The sequence below is a fragment of the Rhinoraja longicauda genome, chromosome 38 (genome assembly GCF_053455715.1).
Source record: "Rhinoraja longicauda isolate Sanriku21f chromosome 38, sRhiLon1.1, whole genome shotgun sequence".
Taxonomy (NCBI): domain Eukaryota; kingdom Metazoa; phylum Chordata; class Chondrichthyes; order Rajiformes; family Arhynchobatidae; genus Rhinoraja; species Rhinoraja longicauda.
This window is the reverse complement of record NC_135990.1, coordinates 8,574,163-8,593,508: the sequence shown is the minus strand read 5'-3', so window position 1 is coordinate 8,593,508 and position 19,346 is coordinate 8,574,163. Positions and strand designations below refer to the sequence as shown.

Sequence of the window (19,346 nt, the reverse complement as noted above, 5' to 3'; positions counted from 1 at the left end):
CCAATTTAGCCCAAAATAGGAGATGTCGCGGCTAATACGGGACAGTTGGCAACCCTCGTCCACTATCAGGTGAAAGAAGCAGTTCCCAAGGCATTGTTTCCTACACCATCTTGCTTTTGACTTTAGACATACAGATGCAGCGTGGAAACAGGCCCTTCGGCCCACCCAGTCTACGCCGAGCAGCGATCACCACGTACACTCACACTCACACGCAAGGGACAATTTACAATTTTTTGAACCAAAGCCAATTAACCTACAAATCTCGATTCCCCTACACTGGGCAAGAGACTCTGTGCGTCTACCCGATCTATTCCCCTCATGATTTTTTACACCTCTATAAGATCACCCCTCATCCTCCTGCACTTCAGGGAGTAGAGTCCTAGCCTGCTCAACCTCTCCCTCTCGCTCAGACCCTCGAGTCCTTGCAATATCCCCCATAAATCCTCTCGAGTCCCGATCTTCCAACCTACCTCATTGCACTTTTTCTCTGTAACTGTAACGCTGCAATGCCACAAACACTGTGGTATTTTTCTCTTTGCACTACCTGGTGCACCTGTGGATGGCTTGACTGTCCTCATGTATCGTACGATTTAAAATGACTGGAAGACGTGCAAAATACCACGCTTTTCACTGTACACATGCGAATAATGAACCAAGATGGATACCCAATCCTCCTCAGTACACAGCCGGAGGGACAGAAATATTGAATTCACTCTGTGCGATGAAAAATCGCCGGCTGTTCAGAAAAATAAATAGTATTTCAAACTTATTCCACAAGCAGAGTATCTCAGGCCAATCCTCATTGATCAGCTGGATGTACAATCAATCGTGCTGAACTTGCTAACAGGGTCGATATTAGATGGCAGTCACTGAGCGCTCCCATTTTGAAGATGGACTTCTCAATCAATGCTCGTTTCTAAAGTCTCCACGGACTCAGAGGCCGAGACGGAGAGGGAAGTTTCCGGAAAATCACCGAGGGTTTTGTCAAGGGGTGGGGGCGGGGAGATTGCCAGGGGGATACATTGATTGGTACGGGTGTCAGGGGTTATTGGGAGAAGGCAGGAGAATGGGGTTAACAGGGAAAGATAGATCAACCATGATTGAATGGCGGAGTAGACTTGATGGGACGAATGGCCTAATTCTCCTCCTATCACTTATGAATTTATGAACAGAATGTTAGTTCCAAAACTGACTACACTGCGTACCTGCATAATGTATACGAAAATAACTGCAGATGCTGGTACAAATCGAAGGTATTTATTCACAAAATGCTGGAGTAACTCAGCAGGTCAGGCAGCATCTCAGGAGAGAAGGAATGGGTGACGTTTCGGGTCGAGACCCTTCTTCACACTGCGTACCTGCGATCAGAATGTTTCGTTCAGTTTGAGTGTCTCCATTTCAACCCAATCCCAGCAGTACCTTGGATTTACTTGAAATGGATTTGCATCGTTAAATTATATAGACGTTTCCATTGATCTCTCACCTCCAGAAGGAGTCACAAGAGACTGCAGGTGCTGGAATCTAGAGCAAAATAAAGTGCGAGAGGAACTCAGTGGGTCAGGCAGAATGTGGGGAGGGAATAATGGACAGGTGACATTTCGGGTCAGGACACTTCAGACTGATTGTAGGGGTGGGGGGAGAGATTACAAGATCGAGATTTCAAGATCGAGATTTCAAGATCGAGATTTCAAGATCGAGATTTCAAGATCGAGATTTCAAGATCAAGATTTCAAGATCAGGATTTCAAGATCGAGATTTCAAGATCAGGATTTCAAGATCGAGATTTCAAGATCGAGATTTCAAGATCGAAAGATCAGGATTTCAAGATCGAGATTTCAAGATCACGATTTCAAGATCGGGATTTCAAGATTGGGATTTCAAGATCGAGATTTCAAGATCGAGATTTCAAGATCGAAAGATCAGGATTTCAAGATCGAGATTTCAAGATCACGATTTCAAGATCGGGATTTCAAGATTGGGATTTCAAGATCGAGATTTCAATATCGAGATTTCAAGATCAATTTATCGTTGCATGTACAAATTAAGGTGCGGCGAAATTTGAGCTGGTGGAGGGAGGTGGTGGTGAGGAAAGCTTGGCACAGGAGAGACACAGTGGACAGAGGTTGCTTGGCAGATGGGTGGAGGACGTGACAAAGAAGAGAGGTGAAGAGGAGACAAAATTTAGCCCAAGATAGGGGATGTCCCGGCTAATATGGGACAGTTGGCAACATACATGTGGGATGGAGACGCTGGCAGGCACCAGGTTCGATGCCAAATGCCGGCAGGGGATTTTTAGATTTATGATTTAGAGATACAGCGCGGAAACAGGCCCTTCGGCCCACCGAGTCCGTGCCGCCCAGCGATCCCCGCACATTAACACTATCCTACACACACTAGGGACAATTTTTACATTTACCCAGTCAATTAACCTACAAACCTGCACGTCTTTGGAGTGTGGGAGGAAACCGAAGATCTCGGAGAAAACCCACGCAGGTCAAGGGGAGAACGTACAAACTCCGTACAGACGGCACCCGTAGTCAGGATCGAACCTGAGTCTCCGGCGCTACATTCGCTGGAAGGCAGCAACTCTACCGTTGGGATGTTTGATGGAACAACTGCACGCCCACTTTAAGTGACATCGCCCTGCCGACAAGGGCCGACCCGCGACCCCTGAACCCGGGCCGACAGCATCTCCAGTGGACAGACATTAATCCATCTCTCTGCTTTATTGAGCCTGAACATCACTTAATCACTCAGCCAAATATCCCGTCACGCCTGAACGGATGCTTTCAGGCACCAGAGCTGCTGTCAAATGTTATTTGCTTTGTCCGATCTGGAGCTGTGGTAACAATCTACCTCGGCTTTCAGTGGACAGGCCACAGTCTCCCTTCTTTGGCAGAGACCGAGGCCAGTTCCCAGCCGGGGAGCCTAACTAGGGTTGCCGTCTTCCTCACTTCCCAAATACGGGACAAGGTGATGTCACCGCCCCGCGCCCCACGTGACCTCACCCAGCCAGCGGCCACGTGCTCCCGCTCCACCAATGGCGGCCGCCATTGGTGGAGCGGGAGCACGTGGCCGCTGGCTGGGTGAGGTCACGTGGGGCGCGGGGCGGTGACGTCACCCTTTGTGCCTTATTTGGGAGCGAGGAAGTTGGCAACCCTACTAACACGGGACAAGGGGCGGGAGAAACTAATTTTAGCCCAAGATACGGGCTAATACGGGACAGTTGGCAACCCAGCTCTAACCCTCACACACAACATGCAACAGCACAGCACAGAAACAGTCTTAAGAAGGGTCTCGACCCGAAACGTCACCCATTCCTTCTCTCCAGAGATGCGGCCTGTCCCGCTGAGTTACTCCAGCATTTTGTGTCCATCTACTGGAGCAGGCCCTTCAGCCCACAATGCACGTGCCAAGATAAACTAACCCCCTGCACCTGATCCACACTCCTCCATTCCCTGCCAATGCATGTGCCCGTCTAAAAGCCTCTTAGATGCCTCTGTAGATTTGACTTTAGCGTGGAAACAGGCCCTTCGGCCCACCGAGACCCCACCCCCACCTGCATTCACCCTGTACACCAGCACTATCTTACATAGAAACATGGAAACATAGAAAATAGGTGCAGGAGTAGGTCATTCGGCCCTTCGAGCCTGCACCGCTATTCAATATGATCATGGCTGATCATCCAGCTCAGTAACCTGTACCTGCCTTCTCTCCATACCCCCTGATCCCTTTAGCCACAAGGGCCACATCTAACTCCCTCTTAAATATAGCCAATGAACTGGCCTCAACTACCTTCTGTGGCAGAGAATTCCACAGACTCACCACTCTGTGTGAAGAAATGTTTTCTCATCTCGGTCCTAAAAGACTTCCCCCTTATCCTTAAGCTGTGACCCCTGGTTCTGGACTTCCCCAACATCGGGAACAATCTTCCCGCATCTAGCCTGTCCAACCCCTTAAGAATTTTGTAAGTTTCTATAAGATCCCCCCTCAGTCTTCTAAATTCCAGCGAGTACAAGCCTAGTCTATCCAGTCTTTCTTCATATGAAAGTCCTGCCATCCCAGGATACATGCACTAGGGTCAATTAACCTACAAATGTACATGGCTTTGGCGTGTGGGAGGAAACGGAAACACCCAGAGAATACCCACGAGGTCACGGGGAGAACGTACAAACTCGGTACAGACAGCGCCCGTAGTCAGGATCAAACCCGGGCCTCTGGCGCGGTAAGGCAGCAACTCTACCACTGCGCCACCAGCCACTCAATGCCACTATATGCCTACATTACCATTCTACTTGTGTTACAACTTTCAGGGAGGTGGCCACTCTGCCCCCCACACGGCCGTACTGAGCGCCGCCACCACCACCACCATCAATGTGTTCCAGGCACCCACCACCCTCTGTTGAAAAAAGCCTGCCCAGTACATCTCCTCTCAAAGATAGAGCCATAGAGTGATACAGTGTGGAAACAGGCCCTTCGGCCCAACTCACCCACACCGGCCAACAATGTCCCAGCTACACTAGTCCCACTTGCCTGCGCTTGGTCCATATCCCTCCACACCTGTCCTATCCATGTACCTGTCTAACTGTTTCTTAAACGATGGGATAGTCCCAACCTCAACTACCTCCTCTGGCAGCTTGTTCCATACACCCACCACCTTTGTGTGAAAATGTTACCCCTCGGATTCCTATTAAATCTTTTCCCCTTCACCTTGAACCTATGTCCTCTGGTCCTCGATGCCCCTACTCTGGGCAAGAGACTCTGTGCATCTATTCCTCTCATGATTTTATACACCTCTATAAGATCCCCCCTCATCCTCCTGCGCTCCAAGGAATAGAGTCCCAACCTACTCAACCTCTCCCTACAGCTCACACCCTCTAATCCCGGCAACATCCTCGTGAATTTTGTGTCGGACATTTCCACCCTGAGAAAAATGTGCTGACTGCCTACCTTAATAGTAAAGGAAGCATATGGTATGCTAGCCTTCATCGATCAGAGCATTGAGTGTAAGTGTAGGAAGGAACTGCAGATGCCGGTTTAAACCGAAGATAGACACAAAATGCTGGAGTGAGTCAGCAGGACAGGCAGCATCTCTGGAGAGAAGGTATGGGTGACGTTTCTGGGCGAGACCCTTCATCAGACCTAAAGTCTAAAGTCTGAAGAAGGGTCTCGACCCTAAACATCATCGATTCCTTTTCTCCAGAGATGCTGGGATAGTGTTAGTGTGCGGGGATCGCTGGTCGGCGCGGACCCGGTGGGCCAAAAAGGCCTGTTTCCGTGCTGTATCTCTAAAACTAAACTAAACTAAACTAAACTGGCTCACGTGGTATTTCCATTCCCCTGCTATTTTTCCTGTAAATTACTTTCCCCATTAATTGGCCCCCTTGACAACAGCACTTATTTACACACTTGGGGCAAGTGCAATAACCTATTAGTTTAGTTATCCCACTTTCTCATCAGATTTGTTGGAGGGTCGGTACTGTGGGAGGGTTAGTACTGTGGGAGGGTTAGTACTGTGGGAGGGTTAGTACTGTGGGAGGGTTAGTACTGTGGGAGGGTCAGTACTGGGGGAGGGTCACCTGGAGTACTGTGTGCAGTTTTGGTCTCCAAACTTGAGGAAGGACATTCTTGCTATTGAGGGCGTGCAGCGTAGGTTCACTAGGTTAATTCCCGGAATGGCGGGACTGTCGTATGTTGAAAGACTGGAGCGACTGGGCTTGTATACTCTGGAATTTAGAAGGATGAGAGGGGATCTTATTGAAACATAGAGGATTATAAAGGGATTGGACATCCTAAAGGCAGGAAACATGTTCCCAATGTTGGGGGAGTCCAGAACCAGGGGCCACAATTTAAGAATAAGGGGTAGGCCATTTAGAACGGAGATGAGGAAGAACTTTTTCACTCAGAGAGTTGTGAAGCTGTGGAATTCTCTGCCTCAGAAGGCAGTGGGGGCCAATTCTCTGGATGCTTTCAAGAGAGAGCTAGATAGAGCTCTTAAGGATAGCGAAGTCAGGGGGTATGGGGAGAAGGCAGGAACGGGGTACTGATTGAGAATGATCAGCCATGATCACATTGAATGTCAGTGCTGGCTCGAAGGGCCAAATGGCCTCCTCCTGCACCTATTGTCTATTGTCTGTACTGTGGGAGGGTCAGTACCGAGGGAGGGTCGGTACTGAGGAGGCACCACACAGTGGAAGGGGTGGTATTGAGGGGACATTGTCTATCAGTCCCACACACATTGATTTTTGATTAGTACGGGTGTCAAGGGTTATGGGGACAAGGCAGGAGAATGGGGTTGAGTAGGAAAGAAGAAGTCTGAAGCAGTCTAAAGAAGGGTCTCGACCCGATACGTCACCCATCCCTTCTCTCCCGAGATGCTGCCTGACCCGCTGAGTTACCCCAGCATTTTGTGTCTCCTTGAGAAGGAGAGATAGATCAGCCATGATTGAATGGCGGAATGGACGTGATGGGCCGAATGGCCTAATTCTGCTCCTATCACTGACCAACATGAACTCGATTAAGGATTGCAAAGGATTCCCGGGCTCATTTCGAGCCCCAGAAATATTTATCACCTCGACCAACATCGATAATAATTTATCCACACTCATTACGGGCATTTCATTAGGGAAGATGCAGAGAATTATCGTGCAAATCGATGACCATTGAAGCAGGATTTCACTCTAAGCCGATCCTGCAGATTCTGTCTGTATTACACTGTAAGCTCATGGGCTTGGCGTACAGAACTGCAAAGTCCCAGCACAGTAACAACACCTCATGTACTGCATCCGCTGTTCCAGGTGTCGACTCCTGTATATTATTGAGACCAAACGCAAGCTCGGCCATCGTTTCGCTCAACACCTCGGCTCAGTCTGCCAAAACCTACCTGATCTCCCGGTGGTTCAGCACTTTAACTCCCCCTCCCACTCCCACACTGACCTTCCTGTCCTGGGCCTCCTCCATTGTCAGAGTGAGGCCCAGCGCAAATTGGAGGAACAGCACCTCATATTTCACTTGGGTAGCTTACACCCCAGCGGTATGAACTTTGACTTCTCTAACTTCAAGTAACCCTTGCTTTCCCTCTCTCGCCATCCCTCCCCCTTCCCAGTTCTCCCTCTTACTGCCCCGGCTACATTCTATCTCTGTCCCGCCCTCTCCCCTGACATCAGTCCGAAGAAGGGTCTCGAACCGAAACGTCACCCATTCCTTCTCTCCAGAGATGCTGCCCGACCCGCTGAGTTACTCCAGCATCTTGTGTCTACCTTTGATTTAAACCAGCATCTGCAGTTCTTTCCGACACAGTAATGACACTGCTCACTTTGAAAGGATATTGGAGAACCAGATGGGTTTTAAACAGCAGTCCAGTACTTTCATGGTTAGCATTACTGAGGCAAGCTATTTTTTTAAATTGCCACTTTTTATTTAAAGACTTCACGCTCCCAGCTGCTAGGGTGGAATTCTCAATCTAAATCACTGAGTGTTTCCATGCCTGATATTGATATCATTTTTGGCGGTCATGGAATAATTTCGGGTGGCGTGGTGGCAGAGCTGCTGCCTCACAGCTCCCGAGTCCTGGGTTCGATCTCGACTACGGGCGCTGCCTGTACAGAGTTTGTACGTTCTCCCCGTGACCTGCGTGGGTTTTCTCCGGGTGCTCCGGTTTCCTCCCACACTCCAAAGACGTGCAGGTTTGTAGGTTAATTGGCTTGGTGTAAATGTAAATTGCCCCTCGTGTGTGTTGGGTAGTGTTAATGTGCGGGGATCGATGGTCGGTGGGGACTTGGTGGGCCGAAGGGCCTGTTTCCACGCTGTATCTCTGAACTAAAGCTGAACTAAGATCGAGTTGAGTCCCAGGATCAGGGGACTGCCATGAAGCGCAGGAGGATGAGGGGTGGCCATTATAAAAGTGTACAAAACCATGAGAGGAATAGATTAGGTAAACACACAGAGTCTTTTGCCCAGAGTAGGAGAATCGAGAACCAGAGGACACAGCTTTAAGGTGAGGGGGATAGATTTAATAGGAACCTGAGGGGTACCCTTTTCACACAAAGAGTGGTGGGTGTATGGAACAAGCTGCCGGTGGAGGTTGTTGAGGCTGGGACTATCGCAACGTTTAAGAATCATTTGGACAGGAACATGGATAGGACAGATTTAGAGGGATATGGGACAAACGCAGGCAGATGGGACTAGTGTAGATGGGGCATGTTGGTTGGTGTGGGCAAGTTGGGCCGAAGGGCCTGTTTCCACACTGAATGACTCTATGACTTTAGGACAGTTTCAGCTTAGCTTATTGTCATGTGTACCGAGGTACAGTGAAAAGATTTAGTTGCGTGCCATCCATTCAGCAGAAAGACAATAAATGATTGCAATTATAGAAACATAGACAGTAGGTGCAGGAGTAGGCCATTCGGCCCTTCGAGCCAGCACTGCCATTCAATATGATCATGGCTGATCATCCAAAATCAGTACCCCGTTCCTGTTTTCTCCACATATCCCTTAATTCCGTTAGCCCCGAAGAGCTCTATCTAATTCTCTCTTGAATACATCCAGTGAATTGGTCTCCACTGCCTTCTGTGGCAGAGAATTCCACAGATTCACAACTCTCTGGGTGAAAAAGGTTTTTCCTCATCTCAGTCCTAAATGGCCTACCCCTTATTCTGTGACCAGCATGACCCCTAGTTCTGGACTCCCCCAACATCGGGAACATTTTTCCTGCATCTAGTGTGTCCAATCCCTTACGAATTTTATATGTTTCTATAAGATCCCCTCTCATCCGTCTAAATTCCAGTGAATATAAGCCCAGTTGATCCATTCTTTCATCATACGTCAGTCCCGCCATCCCGGGAATTAACCTGGTGAACCTAGGCTGCACTCCCTCAATAGCAAGAATGTCCTTCCTCAAATTTGGAGACCAAAACGGCACACAATAGATTTAGATTTAGAAATACAGCGCGGAAACAGGCCCTTCGGCCCACCGAGTCCATGCCGCCCAGCGATCCCCGCACACTAACACTATCCTACACCCACTAGGGACAATTTTTACATTTACCCAGTCGATTAACCTGTACGTCTTTGGAGTGTGGGAGGAAACCGAAGATCTCGGAGAAAACCCACGCAGGTCACGGGGGGAACGTACAAACTCCGTACTGACGGCGCCCGTAGTCGGGATGGAACCTGAGTCTCCGGCGCTGCTTTCGCTGTGAGGCAGCAACTCTACCGCTGCGCCACCGTGACCGCCCGTACTCCAGATACTCTAGATGTGGTCTCACCAGGGCCTTGTACAACTGCTGTAGGACCTCCTTGCTCCTATACTCGACTCCTCTCGGTATGGCACGATTACAATCGAGCCATTCATGGTGTATAGGTACATGATAAGGGAACAACGTTGAATGTGGGTAAAGCCAGCAAAGTCCGACCAAGTGTAAAACAGTGGGCAACAGTGAGCAGGTGTGACTGTGCTACCTGGTGCAGTGGGCAAATGGTCTGGAGACGTCATAGGTCAACAAACGCAAGGACGTGTCTCTCTGTCGCTCACCCTTGCCATCAGCTGTAATTGCCCGAGGAAAGGTCTGTAATTACTTGCCCAACCCTTCCAGTTATGTGGACTGAGAGGCGGTAATTGTATTTAAATAAGTCATTTATATGCAAAGTGCATTCAAGGCAGGCAGCTGGCATTGGAATAAAATCTGCATATATCTCATCGGACATTCGATGGGGGGGGGGGGGAGAGAGGGAGAGAGAGAGAGAGAGAGAGAGAGAGAGAGAGAGAGAGAGAGAGAGGGAGGGAGGGAGGGAGGGAGAGGGGGAGAGGGAGAGAGAGAGAGAGAGAGAGAGAGAGAGGGAGAGGGAGAGGGAGAGAGAGAGAGAGAGGGATAGAGAGAGGGAGAGAGAGAGAGAGAGGGAGAGGGAGAGGGAGAGGGAAAGAGAGAGAGAGAGAGAGAGAGAGAGAGAGAGAGGGGGGGAGGGAGAGAGAGAGGGAGAGGGAGAGGGAGAGGGGGAGAGGGAGAGGGAGAGGGAGAGAGAGAGGGAGAGGGAGAGAGAAAGATTGAGGGGGAGAGAGAGAGAGAGTGCGAGAGAGAGAGGGAGTAAAGCAAAATGAGAGAGGACAGGAAGAGTGGTGAGATGCAGTGGGACGGTGAGGTAAAGATAGGAAAGTGTGAGGAATACAGAGAGGGGGCAGAGACGGGCACGAGAGAGAGGGAGGTAGAGGGAGGCAGGGAGAGGCTTGGGGAGAGAGGGAGGTAGAGGGAGGCAGGGAGAGGCTTGGGGAGAGAGGGAGGTAGAGGGAGGCAGGGAGAGGCTTGGGGAGAGAGGGAGAGAGGGAGGCAGGGAGAGGCTTGGGGAGAGAGGGAGAGAGGGAGGCAGGGAGAGGCTTGGGGAGAGAGGGAGAGAGGGAGAGAAGGAGAGAAATTGGCTTAAGAAAGATGGAGCTAGGGAGGGACAAAGAGTGGCCTTAGAGGGCAAAATAAAGGGAGAGATAGTGGCTTAAAAAAGGGAGGTAGAGAGGGACAAAGAGGTTTTAGAGAGGGCGAAATAAAGAAAGAACGAATGGCTTGAGAGAGGGAAGGAGAGGAACAGAGGTTTGAGAAAGACGGAGAGAGGCCTGAGAGGGAGGGAGAGAGGGAGAGAGAAAGGGGGGGGAGAGAAGAAGTGAGACAATATGGTACGATGAAGGATAGACAGAGAGAAATAGTTACAACGGGGAGAGACAGAGAGTGGCTGCAGGGAAGGGAACAGAGATGGAACAAAGCGGATTCTCCAACACAGGTAGCATAGAAGAGGAACGAAGACAATCTTTCACCACAGATAAAAAAAAACATTTAGATAAAAGCCAGGGTCCCTTTGGCATTGCTATAAATTCTTGAAAGAGAAACCAGACCGGAGCGATGTGTCTCTTAATGCAGGGCACATACCATTGCAACTCACACATAAATTAATTTCAGAAGCCATAACCTGTGTTATATAAAGCTTATTAATTTCAATTGGATTCCCTCAATGTGCCGACATTAGAAACCAGGGAGCTTCATTAAAGATGCATTAGTGATGTGTTTAGTGTAAACTATCAATGACTGAAGTGCATTTCATTCAGAAATCTGGCTGCCTATTTCGATTTTGGATCAGATTGCAATCACACGGGCTTAGACACGGTAGCTAAACAGCCACAGGTCAGGATGGAGGTCAGAGGCAAATGTTCCCAGGACTGGAGAAGCTGGAGTAACTCAGCGGGACAGGCAGCATCTCTGGAGAGAAGGAATGGGTGACGTTTTCGGGTCGAGTGGAATTCTGTGGAATTCTCTGCCTCAGAAGGCAGTGGAGGCCAATTCTCTGAATGCATTCAAGAGAGAGCTGGATAGAGCTCTTAAGGATAGCGGAGTCAGGGGGGTACGGGGAGAGGGCAGGAACGGGGTACTGATTGAGAATGATCAGCCACGATCACATTGAATGGCGGTGCTGGCTCGAAGGGCCGAATGGCCTCCTCCTGCACCTATTGTCTATTGAGACCCTTCTTCAGGCTGAGAGCCAGGGGAGGGGGGAAACGGGAGATACAGACGGCGAACAGATGAATGAAAGATCTGAGCAGGAGGAATCACAGAGGGCGAGCAGTGAGAGAGGATGTTGCAGGACTCTCGTCAGAGAGGAGGTTGTCTTCTTCAAACCGGGAACACAGTGGAGCGGACAAAATGTGTGGGAAGGAACTGCAGGTGCTGGTTTACACCGACGATAGGCACAAATGCTGGAGTAACTCAGCGGGACAGGCAGCATTTCTGGAGGGAAGGAACGGGTGACGTCTTCGAGCCGAGACCCTTCTTCAGACTGATGTCAGGGGAGGGGGCGGGACAAAGATAGAATGTAGTCGGAGATGGTAAGACTAGTGGGAGAACTGGGAAGGGGGAGGGGATGGAGAGAGAGGGAAAGCAGGGACTATCTGAAGTTAGAGAAGTCAATTGGGTGTAAACTGCCCAAGCGAAATATGAGGCGCTGTTCCTCCAATTTGCGCTGGGCCTCACTCTGACAATGGAGGAGGCCCAGGACAGAAAGGTCAGCGCGGGAGTGGGAGGGGGAGTTGAATGAATGAAAGATATGCAAAGAGATAACGATGGTCAAGGAAAGGGGCCATTGTTGGCCGTGGGCTAGGTGAGATCGGCAGTGCGGGGCTCCTCACTGATTGAAGGGGTCCCAAGGAGTCCTGGGACAGAAGCGAAGGTGGTCCCGGAACCCTGAATTGATAAAGTGAAGACACAAGGAACCGCAGATACTGGTTTACAAAGAGGGGGGAAAAAGCGCCAAAGTGCTGGAGTAACCCGGCGGCTCAGGAGAACGTGGACAGGTGACATTTTGGGTCGGGAGCCTTCTTCACACTAAGTGGACCCTTCTTGAGTAAGTGGTGTTGGCAGGAGTTTGAGTGACACTGGGGGTCCAAGAAGGAGGAATGGAGGCGGTGGGCTTGGTGCTGAGCCTGGCATTCGGGTGGGCCGGTGGGCGGTGGGTTGGAGACGGACAGCGGGGTCACTAGTGGGGTCGCAGGGGGCTGGGGTAAAGTCTCTGTCTCTCCAGTTTCCACCACGCCCGACAAACCCAGGACAAGGTACGGAGGGGCCAATTAAACAGCAAACCCGCACGTCCTTGGGAGGTGGGGGGAAGCCCGGAGCACCCGGAGGAAACCCACGAGGTCACAGGGAGAACGTGCAACGGTCAGAATCGAACCCGGGTCTCCAGCGCTGTGTGGCAGCAGCTCTACCCAATGGAAATCTGGAGAATGTCCATGCTTGCGAGAGTCACCGAGACATAGACAATAGACAATAGGTGCAGGAGGAGGCCATTCGGCCCTTCGAGCCAGCACCGCCATTCAATGTGATCATGGCTGATCATTCGCAATCAGTACCCCGTTCCTGCCTTCTCCCCATACCCCCTGACTGAGCAGTAAAGTAAGTGCTAATCACAGTTGAACAGGCAGTTTAAAAAGAGCGCCAAAAGGAAGTAGTAGTCAATTTGAAAAGTCCGGGAGCAGAGCAAGGACGCCCGTTGGCTGAGCATTAAAGTAAGTGCTAGTCTAAGTGAGAAGTCAGGTAAATTGGACAATCAGGCAATTTAATTGGTAATATAAGCAATACTTGCAAAAGGGTGCAGCCCTGTTCAGGTGCAGCCCAGTGAGGGAAGTGCCCAGTGAGAAAAGTGCGAGTCTTCGGCGAGGAGGCTGAGGTGAGGAGGATACCATTGTTTTAAGCCAGAGCTGGTTATAGGCACAAGGTGATGGCGGAAAAGTTGGTGCGGTGTGTTTCCTGCAGGATGTGGGAAGACAGGGACGTCACGGGAGCTTCTGGGAGCTACACCTGCAAGAACTGTGTCCAGGTGCAGCTCCTGAAGGGACGTGTGGTGGAGTTGGAGAGGCAGTTGGATGACCTCAGGGCCATCCGGGAATGCGAGAGTTTCCTCGACAGGACCTATTGTGAGGCTGTCACGCCAAGGGTCCAGGTCGAGCGAAGGTGGGAGACTGTTTCCGGGGGGAGTGGACGTGGACTACAGGAGACCCCAGTGGCTGTGCCTATTGCAAATAGGTATACCCTCTTGGGAACTGTCGGGGCAGAAGACGTTTCCAGTCCGAGTGGCGGACCTGTTGGCAAGGATACACGACAGGGGAGACCGAAGTCTGGAAGAGCCGTAGTGGTCGGTGACTCCATAGTCCGAGGGACGGATAGAAGATTCTGTGGCAGCAGGAGGGACTTGAGGATGGTCTGTTGCCTCCCTGGTGCCAGGGTTCAACACATCACAGACCGGCTTCAGAAAATCCTAGCGAGGGAAGGCGATCAACCTGAAGTCGTTGTGCACGTGGGCACGAATGACGTCGGGCGGAAGAGGAAGGAGGTGCTACAGCGGGAGTTTAGAGAGTTGGGAAAAACGCTGAGAAGTAGGACGTCGAAGGTGGTTATCTCTGGACTGCTACCGGTACCTCGTGCTGGTGAGGCCAGGAACAGAGAGATAGAGGGTATGAATTTATGGCTGAGGGACTGGTGCAGAGAGCAGGGATTTAGATTTCTGGACCACTGGGATCTCTTCTGGGCTAGGGGTGACTTGTACAAAAGGGACGGGTTGCATCTTAACAGCAGGGGGACAAACATTCTGGCAGGCAGGTTTGCTAGTGTGACACCTGTGGCTTTAAACTAAGTAGTGGGGGGGAGGGGTTAACAAATTGTGAATATGAAGATGAGGTAAAAGGGAATACAGGAGATATTGCAAAAGGCTCTCGGAAGAATGGGAACAGAAGTTCTAGAGCGGAAAAGAAATTAAGGGCAGGGCCAATTGTGAACGATGTGAGAGGGGAGGTAAATACAGAAGTTAAAGTGTTGTACTTAAATGCGCGTAGTATAAAAAATAAAGTGGATGAGCTTGAGGCTCAGTTAGTCATGGGCAAGTATGATGTTGTAGGGATCACTGAGACATGGCTACAAGAGGACCAGGGCTGGGAACTGAATATTCAGGGGTACACAACGTATAGAAAAGACAGACAGGTGGGCAGAGGGGGTGGGGTTGCTCTGATGGTAAGGAATGATATTCATTCCCTTGCAAGGGGTGACATAGAATCAGGAGATGTTGAATCAGTATGGATAGAAATGAGAAATTGTAAGGGTAAAAAGACCCTAATGGGAGTTATCTATAGGCCCCCAAACAGTAGCCTCGACTTAGGGTGCAAGTTAAATCAGGAGATAAAATTGGCGTGTCAAAAATGTAATGCTACGGTGGTTATGGGAGATTTCAACATGCAGGTAGACTGGGAAAATCGGGTTGGAAATGGACCCCAGGAAAGAGAGTTTGTAGAGTGCCTTCGAGATGGATTCTTAGAACAGCTTGTACTGGAGCCTACCAGGGAGAAGGCAATTCTGGATTTAGTGTTGTGTAATGATCCTGATCTGATAAGGGGACTAGAGGTAAAAGAGCCATTAGGAGGCAGTGATCACAACATGATAAGTTTTACTCTGCAAATGGAAAGGCAGAAGGGAAAATCGGAAGTGTCGGTATTACAGTATAGCAAAGGGGATTACAGAGGCATGAGGCGGGAGCTGGCCAAAATTGATTGGAAGGAGGCCCTAGCAGGGAAGACGGTAGAACAGCAATGGCAGGTATTCCTGGGAATAATGCAGAGGTTGCAGGATCAATTTATTCCAAAGAGGTGGAAAGACTCTAAGGGGAGTAAGAGACACCTGTGGCTGACGAGGGAAGTCAGGGACAGCATAAAAATTAAGGAGAGGAAGTATAACATAGCAAAGAAGAGTGGGAAGACAGAGGATTGGGACTCTTTTAAAGAGCAACAAAAGTTAACTAAAAAGGCAATACGAGGAGAAAAGATGAGGTACGAGGGTAAACTAGCCAATAATATAAAGGAGGATAGCAAAAGTTTTTTTAGGTACGTGAAGAGGAAAAAAATAGTCAAGGCAAATGTGGGTCCCTTGAAGACAGAAGCAGGGGAATTTATTATGGGGAACAAAGAAATGGCAGACGAGTTAAACCGTTACTTTGGATCTGTCTTCACTGAGGAAGATACACACAATCTCCCAAATGTTCTAGGGGCTGGAGAACCTAGGGTGATGGAGGAACTAAAGGAAATCCACATTAGGCAGGAAATGGTTTTGGGTAGACTGATGGGACTGAAGGCTGATAAATCCCCAGGGCCTGATGGTCTGCATCCCAGAGTACTTAAGGAGGTGGCTCTAGAAATAGTGGAAGCATTGGAGATCATTTTTCAATGTTCTATAGATTCAGGATCAGTTCCTGTGGATTGGGGGATAGCAAATGTTATCCCACTTTTTAAGAAAGGAGGGAGAGAGAAAACGGGTAATTATAGACCAGTTAGTCTGACATCAGTGGTGGGGAAAATGCTGGAGTCAATTATAAAAGACGAAATTGCTGAGCATTTGGATAGCAGTAACGGGATCGTTCCGAGTCAGCATGGATTTACGAAGGGGAAATCATGCTTGACAAATCTACTGGGATTTTTTGAGGATGTAACTAGGAAAATTGACAAGGGAGAGTCAGTGGATGTGGTGTACCTCGACTTTCAGAAAGCCTTCGACAAGGTCCCACATAGGAGATTAGTGGGCAAAATTAGGGCACATGGTATTGGGGGTAGGGTACTGACATGGATAGAAAATTGGTTAACAGACAGAAAGCAAAGAGTGGGGATAAATGGGTCCCTTTCGGAATGGCAGGCAGTGACCAGTGGGGTACCGCAAGGTTCGGTGCTGGGACCCCAGCTATTTACGATATACATTAATGACTTAGACGGAGGGATTAAAAGTACCATTAGCAAATTTGCAGATGATACTAAGTTGGGGGGTAGTGTGAATTGTGAGGAAGATGCAATAAGGCTGCAGGGTGACCTGGACAGGTTGTGTGAGTGGGCGGATACATGGCAGATGCAGTTTAATGTAGATAAGTGTGAGGTTATTCACTTTGGAAGTAAGAATAGAAAGGCAGATTATTATCTGAATGGTGTCAAGTTAGGAGGAGGGGGAGTTCAACGAGATCTGGGTGTCCTAGTGCATCAGTCAATGAAAGGAAGCATGCAGGTTCAGCAGGCAGTGAAGAAAGCCAATGGAATGTTGGCCTTCGTAACAAGAGGAGTTGAGTATAGGAGCAAAGAGGTCCTTCTACAGTTGTACCGGGCCCTGGTGAGACCGCACCTGGAGTACTGTGTGCAGTTTTGGTCTCCAAATTTGAGGAAGGATATTCTTGCTATGGAGGGCGTGCAGCGTAGGTTCACTAGATTAATTCCCGGAATGGCGGGACTGTCGTATGTTGAAAGGCTGGAGCGATTGGGCTTGTATACACTGGAATTTAGAAGGATGAGGGGGGATCTTATTGAAACATATAAGATAATTAGGGGATTGGACACATTAGAGGCAGATAACATGTTCCCAATGTTGGGGGAGTCCAGAACAAGGGGCCACAGTTTGAGAATAAGGGGTAGGCCATTTAGAACGGAGATGAGGAAGAACTTTTTCAGTCAGAGGGTGGTGAAGGTGTGGAATTCTCTGCCTCAGAAGGCAGTGGAGGCCAGTTCGTTGGATGCTTTCAAGAGAGAGCTGGATAGAGCTCTTAAGGATAGCGGAGTGAGGGGGTATGGGGAGAAGGCAGGAACGGGGTACTGATTGATAGTGATCAGCCATGATCGCATTGAATGGCGGTGCTGGCTCGAAGGGCTGAATGGCCTACTCCTGCACCTATTGTCTATTGTCTATTGTCTATTGTCCGCTATCCTTAAGAGCTCTATCTAGCTCTCTCTTGAATGCATTCAGAGAATTGGCCTCCACTGCCTTCTGAGGCAGAGAATTCCACAGATTTACAACTCTCTGACTGAAAATGGTTCTTCCTCATCTCCATTCTAAATGGCCTGCCCCTTATTCTTACACTGTGGCCCCTGGTTCTGGACTCCCCCAACATTGGGAACATGTTTCCTGCCTCTAGCGTGTCCAACCCCTTAATAATCTTATATGTTTCATGGAAACATAGAAAATAGATGCAGGAGGATCCTCGGCCCTTCGAGCCAGCACCGCCATTCATTGTGATCATGGCTGATCATCCACAATCAGTAACCTGTGCCTGCCTTCTCCCCATATCCCTTGATTCCACTAGCCCCTAGAGCTCTATCGAACTCTCTTTTAAGTTCATCCAGTGAATTGGCCTCCACTGCCCTCTGTGGCAGAGAGTTCCACAAATTCACAACTCTCTGGGTGAAAAAGTTTCCTCTCACCTCAGTTTTAAATGCAGCACAGAAACAGGTCCTTCAGCCCACCGAGTCTGTGCCGACCATCGATCATCCAATTTCACCAATCCTACATGAATCCCGTGTTATATTCCCCTTACATTCTCTGCAACTCCCTCCCACGATCCACTGTTCACCTGCACCCTGTAGACGATAGACAGGGGCCAATCGATCGACCCAGCCCGCACGTCTTTGGGACGTGAGGGGAAACCGGAGCAGCCGGACCCAGAGGGAACCCCTGTGGACCCCTACACTCTCAGCGGGCGTGACATCAAACTAATGCTCATCTACAGTAGTTCCCTGGGGTGGGTGTTCAGAGCCCACTGCTCAATGCTGAGGGGGAGCAAAGAGGTCCAGGCCAAACATAAGATGCGGTCACACAGCATGGATACAGGCCCTTCGGCCCAACTTGCCCATGCTGACCATGTTTAGTTTAGAGTTACAGCGCAGAAACAGGCCCTTTCGGCCCACCGGGTCCGCGCCGCCCAGCGATCCCCGCACACTAACACCATCCTACACCCACTAGGGACAATTTTTACATTTACCAATTAACCTACAAACCTGTACGTCTTTGGAGTGTGGGAGGAAACCGAAGATCTCGGAGAAAACCCACGCAGATCACGGGGAGAACGTACAAACTCCGTACAGACAGCACCCGTAGTCGGGATGGAACCAGGGTCTCTGTAAGCGCTGCAAGACAGCAACTCTACTGCCGCACCACCTAGTGCGTGCGGACTCGGTGGGCCGAAGGGCCTGTTTCCACGCTGTATCTCTGGACTAAACTACGGAAGAAATGCAAGTGTGTCTTTCCTTGCGAGTCAGTGACGAGGCAGTCTGATGGAGCTGCACTGCTGACGGCCAGGCTTTGATGCCTCATGCATTATTCCATGGCTGTTCTATAGTAATCACACAAGTCACCGCAGATTGACTGCTGAACAGTCCCAAACCATCTGAGCAATGTCAGTGGAAGTTAGAAAAGACAGAGTGAGAAGAATGGTTTGGCAGCAGATGTACGATTCACAGGCAGTTGCATTAGGAGAAGCCGCTCGATGCCAGAATGCTATTTTGGAAGGCAGAAAATATTTGACACAGATTAGAGATCTGTTCTAATAATTTTATTTTTAGTTGAGTTTAGAGATCCCGCCCGGTCCGTGCCGACCAGCGATCCCCGCACACTAATACTACCCTACATACACTAGGAACCATTTTACATTAGTACCAGGCCAATTAACCTAGAAACCTGTACGTGGGAGGAAACCAAATATCCCGGAGAAAACCCACGCAGGTCACGGGCAGAACGTACAAACTCCGTACAGACGGCACCTGTAGACGGGATCGAACCCGGGGCACCGGCGCTGTGAGGTAGTAGCTCTACCTCTGCGCCACCGTGTGTGTGTGTGTGTGCATGTGTGTGTGCGTGTGTGTGTGCGCGTGTGTATGAGTGTGTACATGTGTGTGTTTGTGTGTGCGTGTGTGTGCGTGAGTGCGTGCGTGAGTGCGTGCGTGTGTGTGCGCGTGTGTGTGTGTGTGTGTGTGTGTGTGTGTGTGTGTGTGTGTGTGCGTGAGTGCGTGCGTGCGTGTGTGTGTGTGT

The 19,346-nt window shown here is 49.8% G+C and overlaps 1 protein-coding gene across 1 annotated transcript in view; it reads right to left on the bottom strand.

Moving 5' to 3' along the window:
- The window catches only part of LOC144610867 (SH2 domain-containing adapter protein F-like), a 103,688-nt gene that overhangs the window by 17,766 nt on the left and 66,576 nt on the right, over positions 1-19,346 (bottom strand). The window lies entirely within an intron of this gene.